Raw genomic sequence first — 14,776 nt, 5'->3', positions numbered from 1 at the left:
AAGCAGCACTGGTGGGAAGCAGGGTTCTCCAAGACTCATTCACTCGTCCATCCCGTGTCTGCTGCCTTCCTCTCTTCATGCAGACTAATTTTTTTCTACTTCTCAGCTGACATGAGAAGTGGCTGCTCTGTAATTTTCTGTTTTGAGTCTTTCAATTATTCACTCAGGTTGTCCAGACTAAATAAGACCTCTTATTTATAGGTCCAAATTCCTAGGAAAGACCATGTGCTTGTCCCCGCAGGGGTCAATATCTATTCAGGGTCAAGGCACATGATACAATTGTGCTGCAGGCTCCTAGGCACAGAGGGGGAAAGTGGGGCTGGTGGAGAGGGTCTAAGGGATTCTTTATGGAAGTGAGAGGCATTCCAGAGGGTGGCTACTACTGTTTATGGACTCACACATTTTCCTGCTCTACCAGACTTAAGGGTAGGACTATGTTTTGTTCATCTTCATCCTCAGTATCAAGCCCACTGCCCAAACCATTGTCAGTACTCAGTGCATGCTGGATTTGTGAGCGAAATTTTTTACAGTCACCATTCTTCAATAACAAAACCACCTAGAGCTCCGGTGCAGACTTTGGGAATCTTGTGATAACTATCACACTAAATGGGGTTGTCTTGTTTAAATCCATCTTGAGAATTAGAAATGCAACCACAAGGCACATGTCAGTGTTTGAAAACAAACCTCTCCGATATTATTTCTTCTCTTTAATGAAACATCACAAAATGCATTTAAAGTGGGATACTTATTGTTTGTTACAAATGGGGAAAAAAGTGAATAATGATAAAGGGAAGTTTGAGGACACAGCAGTTAGATATAAAGATATGTCAGGCTTATTATCTAAATAATGTATGTCTTAGTGTCTGTGGACAGAGATGCACTACTACTCTATGAAGCGTCTATTCATTTGAAATTAAAAGAAAGTGATTTCGGAAGGGGATTGTTAGGAGAGGATTGAAGGCAGGAGGAAAATATGAAGAGTAAGTCTAGCAATCGGAACTGGCCCTTCTCAAATTATATAGCAGTCTCATTTTAATCAAAGCATCATAGATTCTTTTGAGCTGGACGGGACTTAGGGAGTTATATATTTCCTCCCCTCACAGTAACATTAAGTGACTTGACCAAAGTCGTGTAGCTGAGCTGGAGGTTCAAGGGACCAAAACGCCAAGTGCAAGCACACAGGTGTCCTGGGAGAAGTGGCTCATTCTTTCCCCATGGCCTGACATTTGCTCTTTCAGAGTGGGGGATTCCCAGCCAGGAGTGATTTCATCTCATGCAATAAGTGCTATTGCCTCTGAAACTTATGTCCTGTGGTCTGGGCAGGCAGCGGAATGTTCCAAAGCTGATCTCTGCAGGCTCAGTCACAACTGTGATGGATCTGCCTTCCCACCAGCTGCTTTTCCTGCCCACAGTTCCAAAAGGCTCTGAGCCGGGAGGCCTGACGCACACTGCCGACGTCTAGTGGCGCCTTCCCGCTACCTTTTCCAACTCAGCTACATAAATGTCTCCGCTCAGCTCTATTTTCCAGGCCCAGGGGTCTCAGCCATGGTGATGTCACAACACGCTGGGGAGTCGCAATAGGCTGTCAGCAGTGATGCGAGTCATCTGTTACCAACAGTTGAGTTCCCAAGTCTGCAAACGACTTATCTTCTAAAATATAAATGACAGAGAAATCAAGTTAATCCCCGTAATATGCCACACTCAGTGGCACTGAATATACTTTCTTGTGAAGGCCTGTGATTGTAGGATGGGCTCTCGTGGCCTTTATTTTCAAGGAAGCAATTTTTAGCTCTTGGTGTCTGTCTCCTGTGAATTTCCCACCTCCCCAGATAGGGTAGTGCGGAGGGTTAGGCAGAGAGGACCATCCAGGTTCATGTTCTAGCTCCACCCTAACCAGCCGTATGACCTTGGGCAAGTCACTCAGCCTCCCTGTGTCATTTCCCTTGTGAATGGAGGATAATGAAAATTTGTACCTTGTAGGTTGTTGTGAGAATTAAACAAATTGATAGATGTGTAAGATCTGGAGCAGAGCCTGGAACCTGGTAAAGGCTAGTTCTGCAGGAGCTATTATTATTTGCTATTGTTTGGTTTTTATTTTCCTGAGGGTTTTCCTGGATGTTTTATTAGTATTCTTCTCTTTGGGCACGAAGAACAAACGTATCATTACTACGGTGAATCACACCATGCATAAATATGTAGTCCACCTAAGCCTGAATTTCTTTTGTTTTCATGATACTTAAAATTCCATGGGCCTCTTCCTTGGCTGGCTTCTGAAACGTGTCTTGTGCTCAGATAGTTCCAGGAAAAATGGGACTTGGCATAAGGAGCTTTTCTCCAAAGTATTTCATGACTCTTCACTGGCTCTCAGACTTGCACCTTGATTCATTTCTGTCTCCCTACATCCATCATCTTCAGGCTCTTTCTGTTCTGGCCAGACCTGGGAGAGAGGAGGATGGGAGATTCTTGCTCAGGATGCCGGAGCTGCAGCTGAGCTGGGCCCAGGTGCAGGGGAGGAGTGGGGGGGTCTGGCAGGTCAATCTCTGGTGTCCCAAGTTTAAATTCCATTTTCAGCCAACACTGTGCATGGTGGATTAAGTTTTCATTCATGACCTGATGATCTAAGTGTTGGAAAGGCTACAAAAGAAGGGCTCAAAGAGAGACCGGTGCCAGTGTAAAGCTGGGGCTTACAGACCCCTCGAGTCTGTTGCACAAATTGGGTTACAAACCCTCCACACGCAGGTCTGTGAGCTAGGTAATAGAAAAAAAAAGGTTCTGCGAGTCATGGGTATAGAAAAACGAATGGGTTTTATTTAGATCTAGGAGCAACTGTCCTAGTGGCTTCTCTGAGAGTTCTGAGAAGCACTGTGGATCAGAGCTGTTAGTCTTTTATACTTAAGTCCACAACCCTGGACCCCTGGGTGCCCAGACACAACTTACATTAAGTAGTAACAAGAAACACCTGAGGATATTTACAGCAAATGCTCAGCAAGATTCTGAACATCCAAGGGGCCCTGACATTTTCCCATTTTTCCCAACAGCCAGGGACAAAGTCCTGCTTTTGGAATGTCAACCCTGCTTCCGCATTTTGAGTTGAGATTGAAGTGACTTCCTGCATGCCTTGTCACCTCATTCCTTTTTCCTTTTTCTGTGCAGACCCTGTGCAAAGATAAACTAATACACATTAATAACTTATCATATAAGGGTTAAGAATAGAGGTCATTTCTTCTTTCCCTAAAGCTGTGGGTCTGGGCCTCCTTTGGCAGAATCACCTGAGGGACTTCCAAAAGTTACAGACACCCTCCCTTTCTGATTTCATTGATTTGGAGTGAGCATTTCTTAAAGCCTCCCAGGTAATTTTAATGTTGCCAGAGCTTCAAGGATGAGACTGGGCAGGCTTGTGGATATACACTGAGCAGCCGTGGATAACCCCCTGGTCTCCTTCCTTTAGGTTCCAAGAAAAGTGTCAGGTGACACTAAAGACCATTCCAGCTCTGAAGTATTCTAACTCCACAGATCCTAAAATAATATCTTTGTAACGTTTTAACAAACTTTTATGAATAGTAGATGGTCTATTGTTACCTATCTCATTTTCCTGGCAGTATTGTCAGAACCAGTTTCCAAGAACCATCTTAAACTACTAAAGAAGAATTATTATGGTCATTTAATAGCTATTCCTCCAAAATATGACTAAAAAAAAAAAAAAATGAAGGATAATCTTTGTGAAAATGCACATCTACTGTTTTTTTCCATGATTTCTATGGACAAAATTTGTTTTCCTGAATGTGTCCTTCACAAGTTCACAGATTATTAAATATTAATATAGAGGAATTTGATAAAATATTTTTCAAAAAGTCAAAAAATGCAAAACAGAATCAAAATTTTAAAATCTTAAGTTACTGGGAAGTATGACCTTCAGACACTTAGAACTGTTTTCTTTGGAGTAAATGAGCCTTAAACCACCTTCCAGGCCAGAATTTTGCAAAATGTGATCGGCACTCACGTGCCTCACAATCCTCTGGCTAGAAATGCAGACTAAGGCCCCACCGAAACCCCTCACCCTCTAGGGATAGGGGGCTATAATCTGCATTTTAAGTCAGCTTCTTAAGTATTTTGCTTGTCTTTATTTTTTACATAAGCAGTGCCATCTTTAAAATCAAATTGTACCTGAAATCCCAGTAAATAAACTAGGTGTATTAGTCCATTTCTGTTGCTTATAGCAAAATACTTGAAACTGGATGATTTATAAAGAAAACAAAATTCATTTGCTTACAGTTTCTGAGGCCGGGAAGTCCAAAGTCCATCTGATGGTGGTGACAGTGTCCCAGAGGTCTCACATTGCAAGATGGTGGAAGCAACGAGAGCAGAGAGACAGAGAGAGACAGACTCTCCTCTTCTTTTAAAGCCCTCAGAACCACGCCCCTGACCCCCATTTTTAATCCATTCACTACTGTACGGTCCTGCAATCCAATCACCTCTTCAAGGCTCCACCTTTCAATCACCATAATAGGATTTCCCACCCTCTCAACAGTCACAGTGGGGGCTAAGCTTCTAACTCACGAAACTTGGGGGGACACTATTCAAGCTTCGATGAGTTTTGTGGGGGACATAATTCAATCCACTGCACTAGGTGAAGGTGAGGCTCCCCTAGTTGAAGTGAAGCATTGATGAGACAGTCTGGGGTTCAGCGGGTGACCTGTCCTGGGGCTTCAGAGCAGCTTTCCTGAGGCACAACACCCAACTGCAGGGGGCATAACAACCAGCAGTGTCAGGTCTGCCTGCAGCTTCCAGTGAACTGCCTGTCCCTCGCTTGTCCCTTTCCTGCTCCGTGCATCTTCTCTCTGTTCCCTGGGCTGCCCTTATTAAGGTCCTTGGACCCCTCTCATCTCACAACACTTTTTTTCCCTTAACCATCTCATTTGCTCGATGACTTCCGAAATGCATGTGTTTGTCAAAAATAGTCACAGAAGAAAAGAAATTCAGAACACATAAGGTTGCAGGAAGGCAAACTAATTTTTTGAACATCTGCTTTTAACTCGCTGAGTAGTGGAAGTGTGACTTCCTGATGTCTCCATTTCCTTGCGTGTCCACTCTGGCTGTAGTGGGCTTCAAAGACGGCCAAGCATTGCTCTGGCTGTCCAGGACTGCTAGTGAGGGAGGCACCTTGGAGTGAGTGGTTCTCCGGCTTATATCAAGTAACTCACATCAGATTCTCCATGCAAGCCCAATTCCCATGAAGAAAATGATATTGCAGAGTGGAACTTTGAAGCTGACAATGAAAGAACTGCGTGTGCCCCTGAGGTCCTAGTTGTGCTTGTTTCATTGTGTGAGATGAGGACAGGAGAACGAACAGCACGTCTGTGTGTGACTTGCAGTGTTGTGTTAAGTTGCCGAAGAAACCACAGGTTGGTTCATGATAACTTGCCCATGAGACTGTTTTTGATCCAAGTCTTTGATTAAACACTTGATTGCACAAAGCAAGACACAGCTTTTGGACTAATCACCGGGTGGGATTATTGTGGCATCTGTTTGAGGGAATCCAAAGCCCAGTTTAACCCTCTCTGACTTTCACACGTTGAACAAGTGAGTATTGAGAGAGGCTCAGTGTCAAGAAAAGCACTGGCCCTAGGGCATCATTAACATCATTGCACCCACCCCTGTCACTCCCACCCGAGGTGGAAACCCTCAAAACAGGCTTGGAAGTCCATGGAATGTGCAGTTCTAGAACCAAGGATGGAATTTTGGGCTGTGTGCTCAGTTAATGCCAATTCTTCCTCCTTTATCCACTGTATCAAACAAGTCACTTTGGACAGATCAGAAAGGGCTGGGATAAGCTATTTCTTTTCCTCTGTCCCCAGTCCTCTCATTACTCAGGGCCAAGGGCGACCAGGTCCCCACTCCTCCTGGGACCGCACAGAATGCACACAGCATATTCCTCCAAAGCTGCTAGGAACCTCCCAGGGCGTGCACGGCTCCGCAAGCAGAGGCCAGGCTGGTGCTGGATGTCAAGGCGCCGTGCGCTCAGCTCTTGCCAGAGCCGCCTGGACTCCTCTGGACACGAAGCTCAGTGTCCGGGTGCCAAGTCGGGTGCTGGGACCCACGGCAGCCAGTATTCTCCGAAGAGCCAGAGCCTGCTTCCCCGCTGCTGCTCCCGAGCTGCCGCCTGCTGCAGATGCTGCTGCAGCTGCAGGAGCTCCCGGGCAGACTCGCAGCAGAGCCCGCGCCCAGCGCTGCGGCGCAGCCCACAGCTCACCGGCTCCCGCGGCGCCCTCAACGTTAGTGTCCTGGGGACAAACCCCACGACTCGCGGCATGAGCTGAGGCAGGTCGAATTAACACCTGCTTGGTAAGGAAAACAGCTAAGTCTCTTAGTTTTTAAATATATCCGCAAGATAATTACAGTTTAGACTTGTGCAGTGAATACTTTGAAAGGCTAGACTTGCACCAGCCCGTCTCCTAATCGTTAAGCATCCGTCTTTGAGCCCCATCGAACAAGATTCGGTTCACTTATTGATTCCACACGTGCGACCCGTGCCCGGGGCACTGGGGCACAGCCTTGCCCGCATGCACCTGACGTCCCATCTGTAGTCCTATTTCAGTGGCGAATCTTTGCTTGAAACTAAGAAATGAGATCAAGTACCCCGTGTGACATGTGACTTCCAAAGAGTTAGCTTAGCCTTTCAGTTGGTCTCATATGTGTCCTCTCAGGCTGTCACCACCCTGTGACAGGCCCGCCACACCTCACCCCTCCTGGCTAGAGGAGCAGCCTCCCAGCTCCGGGGCTTTCTCCCCTCTCCACCTTCCTGCTGGCATCCCCGCCACCCCCTCCCACATGCCACCAGTTCACCTCCTCATAGCATAGCTACTTGCACAATGTTCCTCAAATCTTGTTGAAAAGTCTTAGTCTTTTGCTCAGGAACCTTCACCAGTTTCCTATTTCCAAGTTGATAATCTGTCCTTTAAGGCTCTGAATCTCTCATTTCTTTTAACTGACTTGACCTTGTTTTCTGTTATTTAACTAATTCACTTAATCACGTATTCAGTCACTATTCAACAAAGATTTATTTAATTAATTAATTTATTTAAAAGATGACCAGTAAGGGGATCTTTACCCTTGACTTGGTGTCATCAGCACCACACTCACCCAGGTGAGCCAACCGGCCATCCCTATATGGGATCCGAACCCTTGACTTGGTGTCATCAGCACCACACTCTCCCAAGTGAGCCAACCAGCCATCCCTATATGGGATCCGAACCCTTTACTTGGTGTCATCAGCACCACACTCTCCCGAGTGAGCCAACCAGCCATCCCTATATGGGATCCGAACCCTTGACTTGGTGTTGTCAGCACCACTCTCTCCCAAGTGAGCCAACCAGCCATCCCTATATGGGATCCGGACCCGTGGCCTTGGTGTTATCAGCATCACACTCTCCCGAGTGAGCCACAGGCCGGCCCTCAGCAAAGATTTAATAGGTACCTATGGTGTGTTTGGTGTGCCTGGCCATGTGGCAGCACATGGCGTCAGCAGCGGATGCTGCAGTGTGCTGCCAGATTTCCCCTTCAGGTCTGAACTCCTTCCCTCGGGTGCTGGGGGTGTTGGAGGCTGAGGGTGCACAACTGAGTCCCTCTTTGGGAATGGCTCTTGGCTGAAGGGAACTGCCTTGCTGAAGTTATTCCCACTCATTAGAAGCAGCCAGTGTCAACAATTGGTGGGTGTCAAAGGCTTGGTACCCGTGCTGCAATGTGCATTGATTTTGAAAGTCCATCTTAGCGCCAGAGCTCCCTGTTGGACTGGATTGCAGTTCAACTCCTTTCAGCACAATTCCACTTTCTTCACTCCCTGACTAGCTCAAGAAGCTTACAACCTCACAGAAAAGTCAGACAAATAAATGGGCAAATAAAACAGTGGGGTCAAGTGTTACGACGGGAAGGTCGAGGTTACTAGATGTGTAGCCCAGGGAGGGGACGGGGAGGAGAAAGTTCCTGCAGGACCCGAGTCCTAAGTGAGATGTGAAGGCTGAGTGACAGACATCATGGAGAACTGGCGGAGGCCAGGCAGGACAGTGAGGCCCTCCACGAGAATAGGATGTGTGAAGGTCCAGGGGACAGAGGGCACCCAGTACTGGGGATGGCGCGAGGTGAGGCTGCAGAGCAGGGGGCGAGGAGGGGCGTGGCACAGGTCCTGAGGGCCCAGGAAGCCATGCTTAGGAACTGGAAGTGCCGAGTGGTTCTTAAAAAAAGAGTGACAGCCTCAGATCTGCATATGAGAAATAGCTCTCTGGAGGGTGGGTGGGCATCGAAAGAGGACGCAGAAAGACCAGCCTGGAGGCACTGCCAAAGGCTATGGGAAACTGACCATGAATCAGGGCAGTGAGGATGGAAAGAAAGGAATGACTTGGAGGACGTCTATGAGACAGAATCAGCAGGATTCTGTGATCAGCTGGGTGTTGGGAGCAGGAGAAAAGGAATAAGGGTAACTCTCTGGACAAGGGAATGGGGGAACGGTGGTGCCACTTAAGGACTGGAGGAGAAATAGGTTTGGGTTTGGGGGTTGAGGTGCCAAGAAAGCATTAACAGTGTAAGCATCAAACGGGCAGCTGGGCATATGGGCCTGAGGCGCAGGCAGGAGAGCTGGGACTCCTTTGGAAACCTCTCGCCAAGACTGTAACGAGATTGCCCAGGTGATGTGTGTGGAGTGAAAGGAGAGGCTGGTTTTGAACTCTAGAGGACATCGACATTTGTGAACAGGAGGTGCCCTCAAGGGAAACTGGAAAAGAGCAGCCGAAGAGATCACAACATGCAAGAGTGTGTGGGTCAGAGAAACCAAAGGAAGGGAGTGGTCAGATGACAAGACAGGTAAACACTGGGGCGTCCTGCGAATCTAGCAACATGGAGGCCATGGCGATCTTGGAGGGCAGTTCTGTGGAGTCCTGGATGCAGACGCCAGACTCCTGTGAGCTTGAGAGCAACTGGGAAATCACTCTGAGGAAAGCACAGTGACTCTGGGACGTCTCTCAGGAAGCAGCGGTAGCAGAAATGAGGAACTCTACCAAGAATGTCTATAAATGAAGAAGGGAGAGAGGGCGGTTGCCTTGGGGAGATGTTGGTTTGGGGGAAGGCTCTAATTAAGATAGGAGCCATTTGAAGCTCCCAAAACTGAGCCATGAAGACGTAGAAAATCTGAACAGACCAATAACAAGAAAGGAGATTGAAGCTGTTATCAGAAAGCTCCCAACAAAGAAAAGCCCAGGACCAGATGGATTCACAGCAGAATTTTACCAAACATTCAAAGAGGAATTGACACCGATTCTTTACAAACTATTCCAAAAGATTGAAACAGACGCAAATTTCCCGAACTCTTTCTATGAAGCAAACATCATCCTGATACCCAAACCGGGTAAAGATATAACCAAAAAAGAAAACTACAGGCCGATATCCTTGATGAATATAGATGCAAAAATCCTCACTAAAATACTAGCAAACAGAATACAGCAACACATACGTAAAATTATTCACCACGATCAAGTGGGATTCATCCCAGGGATGCAAGGTTGGTTCAACATATGCAAATCAATAAATGTGATACACCGTATTAATAAAGTCAAACACAAGGACCATATGATCATCTCTATAGATGCTGAAAAAGCATTTGATAAAATTCAGCACTCATTCATGACAAAGACCCTCTATAAGTTAGGTATAGACGGAAAGTATCTCAACATAATTAAAGCCATATACGCCAAACCCACTGCCAATATCATCCTGAATGGGGAAAAGCTGAAAGCTTTTCCTTTAAGAACAGGCACTAGACAAGGATGCCCACTCTCACCACTCCTATTCAACATAGTGTTGGAAGTACTAGCCAGAGCAATCAGAGAAGAGAAGGAAATAAAGGGCATCCAGATTGGAAAAGATGAAGTCAAACTGTCCCTGTTTGCAGATGACATGATCCTATATATCGAACAGCCTAAACCTCTACAAAAAAACTCTTGGAGGTGATAAAGGATTTCAGCACAGTAGCAGGATACAAAATCAACACACAAAAATCAGTAGCATTTCTATTCTCCAATAGTGAACATGCAGAAAGAGAAATCAAGAAAGCCTGCCCATTTACAATAGCCACCAAAAAAATAAAATACTTAGGAATTGAGTTAAACAAGGATGTGAAAAATCTCTATAATGAGAACTACAAACCACTGCTGAGAGAAATCAGAGAGGATACAAGAAGATGGAAAGATATCCCATGCTCTTGGATTGGAAGAATCAACATAGTGAAAATGTCCATACTACCCAAAGTGATATACAAATTCAATGCAATCCCCATCAAAATTCCAAAGACATTTTTCTCAGAAATGGAAAGAACTATCCAGACATTTATATGGAATAACAAAAGACCACGCATAGCCAAAACAATGCTGAGCAAAAAAAATAAAGCTGGAGACATAACACTACCTGACTTTAAGCTATACTACAAAGCTATAATAACCAAAACAGTATGGTACTGGCATAAAAACAGACACACTGATCAATGGAATAGAATAGAGAATCCAGAAATCAACCCACACAGCTACAGCCATCTGATCTTTGACAAAGGCACCAAGCCTATACACTGGGGAAGGGACTGCCTCTTTAGCAAATGGTGCTGGGAGAACTGGAAATCCATATGCAGGAGAATGAAACTAGACCCACATCTTTCACCATACATTAAAGTCAACTCAAAATGGATTAAAGAATTAAATATACACCCTGAAACAATAAAACTTCTTAAAGAAAACATAGGAGAAACACTTCAGGAAATAGCACTGGACACAGACTTCATGAATATGACCCCCAAAGCACGGGCAACCAAAGGAAAAATAAACAAATGGGATTATATGAAACTAAAAAGCTTCTGCACAGCAAAAGAAACAATTAACAGAGTTAAAAGACAACCAACAGAGTGGGAGAAAATATTTGCAAAATATACATCTGACAAAGGATTAATATCCATAATATACAAAGAACTCAAACAACTTTACAAGAAAAAAACAAGCAACCCAATTAAAAAATGGGCAAAAGAGCTAAGTAGGCATTTCTCTAAGGAAGATATACAAATGGCCAACAGACATATGAAAAAATGTTCAACATCAGTCAGCATCTGGGAAATGCAAATCAAAACTACACTGAGATACCATCTCACCCCAGTTAGGATGGCTAAAATCCAAAAGACTCTGAACGATAAATGCTGGCGAGGTTGCAGAGAAAAAGGAACTCTCATACATTGTTGGTGGGACTGTATAATGGTGCAGCCTCTATGGAAAATGGTATGGAGGTTCCTCAAACAATTGCAGATAGATCTGACATATGATCCAGCTATCCCACCGCTGGGAATATACCCAGAGGAATGGAAATCATCAAGTCGAAGGTATCCCTGTTCCCCAGTGTTCATTGCAGCACTCTTTACAATAGCCAAGAGTTGGAACCAGCCCAAATGCCCATCATCAGATGAGTGGATATGGAAAATGTGGTACATCTACACAATGGAATACTACTCAGCTATAAAAACGAATGAAATACTGCCATTTGCAACAACATGGATGGACCTTGAGAGAATTATATTAAGTGAAACGAGTCAGGCACAGAAAGAGAAATACCACATGTTCTCACTTATTGGTGGGAGCTAAAAATAAATAAATAAATTCACACACACACACACACACACACACACACACACACACACACACACACACTCAAAAACCGGGGGGGGGGGGGAAGAAGACATAACAACTACAATTCCTTGAAGTTGATACGACAAGCAAACAGAAAGGACATTGTCGGGAGGGAGGGGGGAGAGGGAGGAGGGAGGGAGGTATCGGTAATGGGCCGCAATAATCAACCACATTGTATATCGATAAAATAAAGTTAAGAAAAAATAAAAAAATAAAATAAAAAATAAAAAAAAGGAAAGAAAGAAAGAAAACCGAAAAAAAAAAAAAAAGATAGGAGTCATTTGGGCATAATTAATGCTATTGGAAGGCAGCCAAAAGACTAGAGAAGTGACCGCGCAGCTAGTTGGTAGCATGAGGGAGAGTGAGAGGGCAGGATGGGGCAGGCCACCCCCAGGAAGAGAGGTGAGCTGTGCACACAACAGGGGCTCCTCCTTGTGATGGGAGGAAAGGGGAATCTTGTGTGGGTTTGTGGGTATGTGGCAGCTCCTTCTGATGGTGTCCAGTTTCTTCATGGAGTGGGAGGAAAGGCCATCTCTGGGAGTGTAGGAATGGGTGACAGGGTGGCAGGTTTAAGAGACTAGTGTACATTTGTACACCTGCTCTGGAGAATGGGACCAGGAGAGTGTAGAAAGCAGCACATAGAATGTGGCTGCAGGTGGAAACTGAGATTCCACAGGGGTTTCATCTCCCACATTGTGTGACTTCTCCAGCACTCCTCAGCAGCATGGGTGTAGATCCAAAGGTGGACAGTGAAACGTTGCCATGTGGGTGAGGCAGAAGGACACTCAGGGGAGGGAGATGGGACCCTGGCATTGACATGGGATACCAAAGAGACTTGGCGACATTGGATGTTGGGTGTTTGAATTTCAAAACGCAGAGGCAAAGCCAGATTCAGATGATGACAAGGTGCGGGGTGAGACCATAACAGTGGGTAGGTGACATGTAGGAGCGCAGGAGATGAGGCTGTCAAGGAGCTGAGGGGCCCGGTGCTGACGCCATTCCTAGCATTGGTAGGAACTGGAGGACTGGGGGCCAGTGCTAGGGCAGTCGGTACAGGACACCAGTGACAAAAAGTGCACATGACAAGCAGTCCAGAGGAGCTTTCCAGGAGGCAGAAGGAAGCTCTGGGGAAGGAGAGGTGTGAAGGTGCAGGAGGACGAGCCTGTCACAGGAGAAGGGTCCTCTGGGCAAAGTCAAGAGGTAGAGGCCATGGAGAGAAGCTGAGTGTGACAGGGACAGATGCTGACCTCAGGGCGCACACAGCAAGGTTGCGCAGAGGGAATAGCACAGAGGTGACAGGGTAGGTTGTGTGATACCCCAAGGTGCTACCCTGGATACTGGGGACGAGATTGACCAAACGATGTCTGACTGAGTTGGTCCCCAATCTTCCTCTGTCTTTGGGGGCAGGGGAGAGGAAGACTCCGGGCAAGGAGCCAGCAGAGGCACGCTGGAGGCAAGCAAGTTCTGGCCCAAAGAAGGCTCCAGAGGTGGGGCAGCTCGGCACTCTCAGAGGTGAAGTCTGCTCTGGTCGAGATAGATCTGGGAGGCTCTGAAAGCCAGGCTCCCAATAGGGGCACTCTGGGCGTTTCATGTTCCACTCTTTAGTTAACTCGTTTATTCACTCTTTAATCCACTCATTTATTCCTCAAACTTACATCAGTTGTTTCTTCCCATCCTCATTACGAAAAGGATTTAAGATGTTCACATCAGCACCTACCGTGTGCTGGACGCCGACCAAGGGTTTCAGAAATAAACTCTTCCCTGTCTATAAATAATGCCTTTTCCGTGTTCTCTTATATTCAAATAAAATTTATCCTTTCATCAAGGACTAGACCAAATTTTACCTCTTCCCTGAAAACTCAATCACGTCAGCCATCATCTCTTCTCTTGGGAATTCTTTTAGCACTTGTGCTCTGAACCACCTATTTTGTTAAGTAACTATATTTTGTTCTAGCTTACACCGCCTTTCCAACCAAACTGTGAGCCTTTGGGGATGGGGACTTAGTACCTACATGTTTAATGTCTCCAGTATCTACTAAGGCACTAAGGACACAGTACGCCCTCAATAACAGGAATTGCATTTTAAAGAGACATGCCCCCTGCAGCAGAGTGGTTCCTGACGATGCATGCACTATAACTAGGGCTAATAATGAACTCTCAGTTTCTCAGCAACACTCACTGGAGCATGAACAGTTTAAATTACAAGGTCAGCACTGAGAAAGAAGATAAAATTTGAAGAGCAATAAAGTAGCAATTTACATTTGTTCTTGCCAGACTCAAAGAACACATTATAACACACAGACCAGTTAATACTGGAGCTGAAAGTTGAGTGCTCTGCAGACACACTTTTTTTTGCACCCATTTTAAATTTCTATGAAGTATGCTGGGATTATGCAGGTTCCTCTTTTTGGTATGAGCAACTGCTGAGTGAGACAACTCTCAGAGTCTAGACCTTGACCCTAGGATACTTCTCCAATACAGAGATCAAGTGACCTAGTCCAAGGAAAGGAGATATAAATGCCACAATTTTCTCATTTACCTGCCACTCTACGGGTAGGAGAGCAAGTGGGAAGAAAAGGGGAAGATTTAGAAGTTCTAACTGGGGCCTTTAAAATGTCAGTGTAGAGAAATAAGGAAACTGGTTCCCAGCACAGTCTTGCTTGATCAAACTTACTTTCCCATTGCACATCTGACAACGTTTCCCTGGCTCCTATACTTTAACATCACTAAGCTTTCTTTTTCTGCATTCACTTGTCTTCCTCATCATTTTATGCTCGTTTTCTTCTTATAATTGCCTGTCTCCATCCCCAAAGTTAAAAACATTTCTTAAGTTTTTATTTCAATGCTCAAAGTGTAGCTTGTCGTAAGTAAAGGATTGCGTTTGCGCCCCAGGGACCAGACCAGTGATTCTTCAAGAGTGGTTGCTCTTTTGGGTTCCTTGCTTTGGAATCTGTGTGCCTTGGTCTAGTATCTCTGTAGTGTCACATAAGGAAGTACCCTTCTGGTGCATCTGAAATTCCCAGAAAGAAAAGCACCTTAAAGTAGGTAATTGTAATGCTTAATTTAAATTC

Source organism: Cynocephalus volans, chromosome 11 (assembly GCF_027409185.1).
Source record: "Cynocephalus volans isolate mCynVol1 chromosome 11, mCynVol1.pri, whole genome shotgun sequence".
Classification (NCBI taxonomy): Eukaryota; Metazoa; Chordata; class Mammalia; order Dermoptera; family Cynocephalidae; genus Cynocephalus; species Cynocephalus volans.
Note: the sequence above shows the minus strand (reverse complement) of the source record.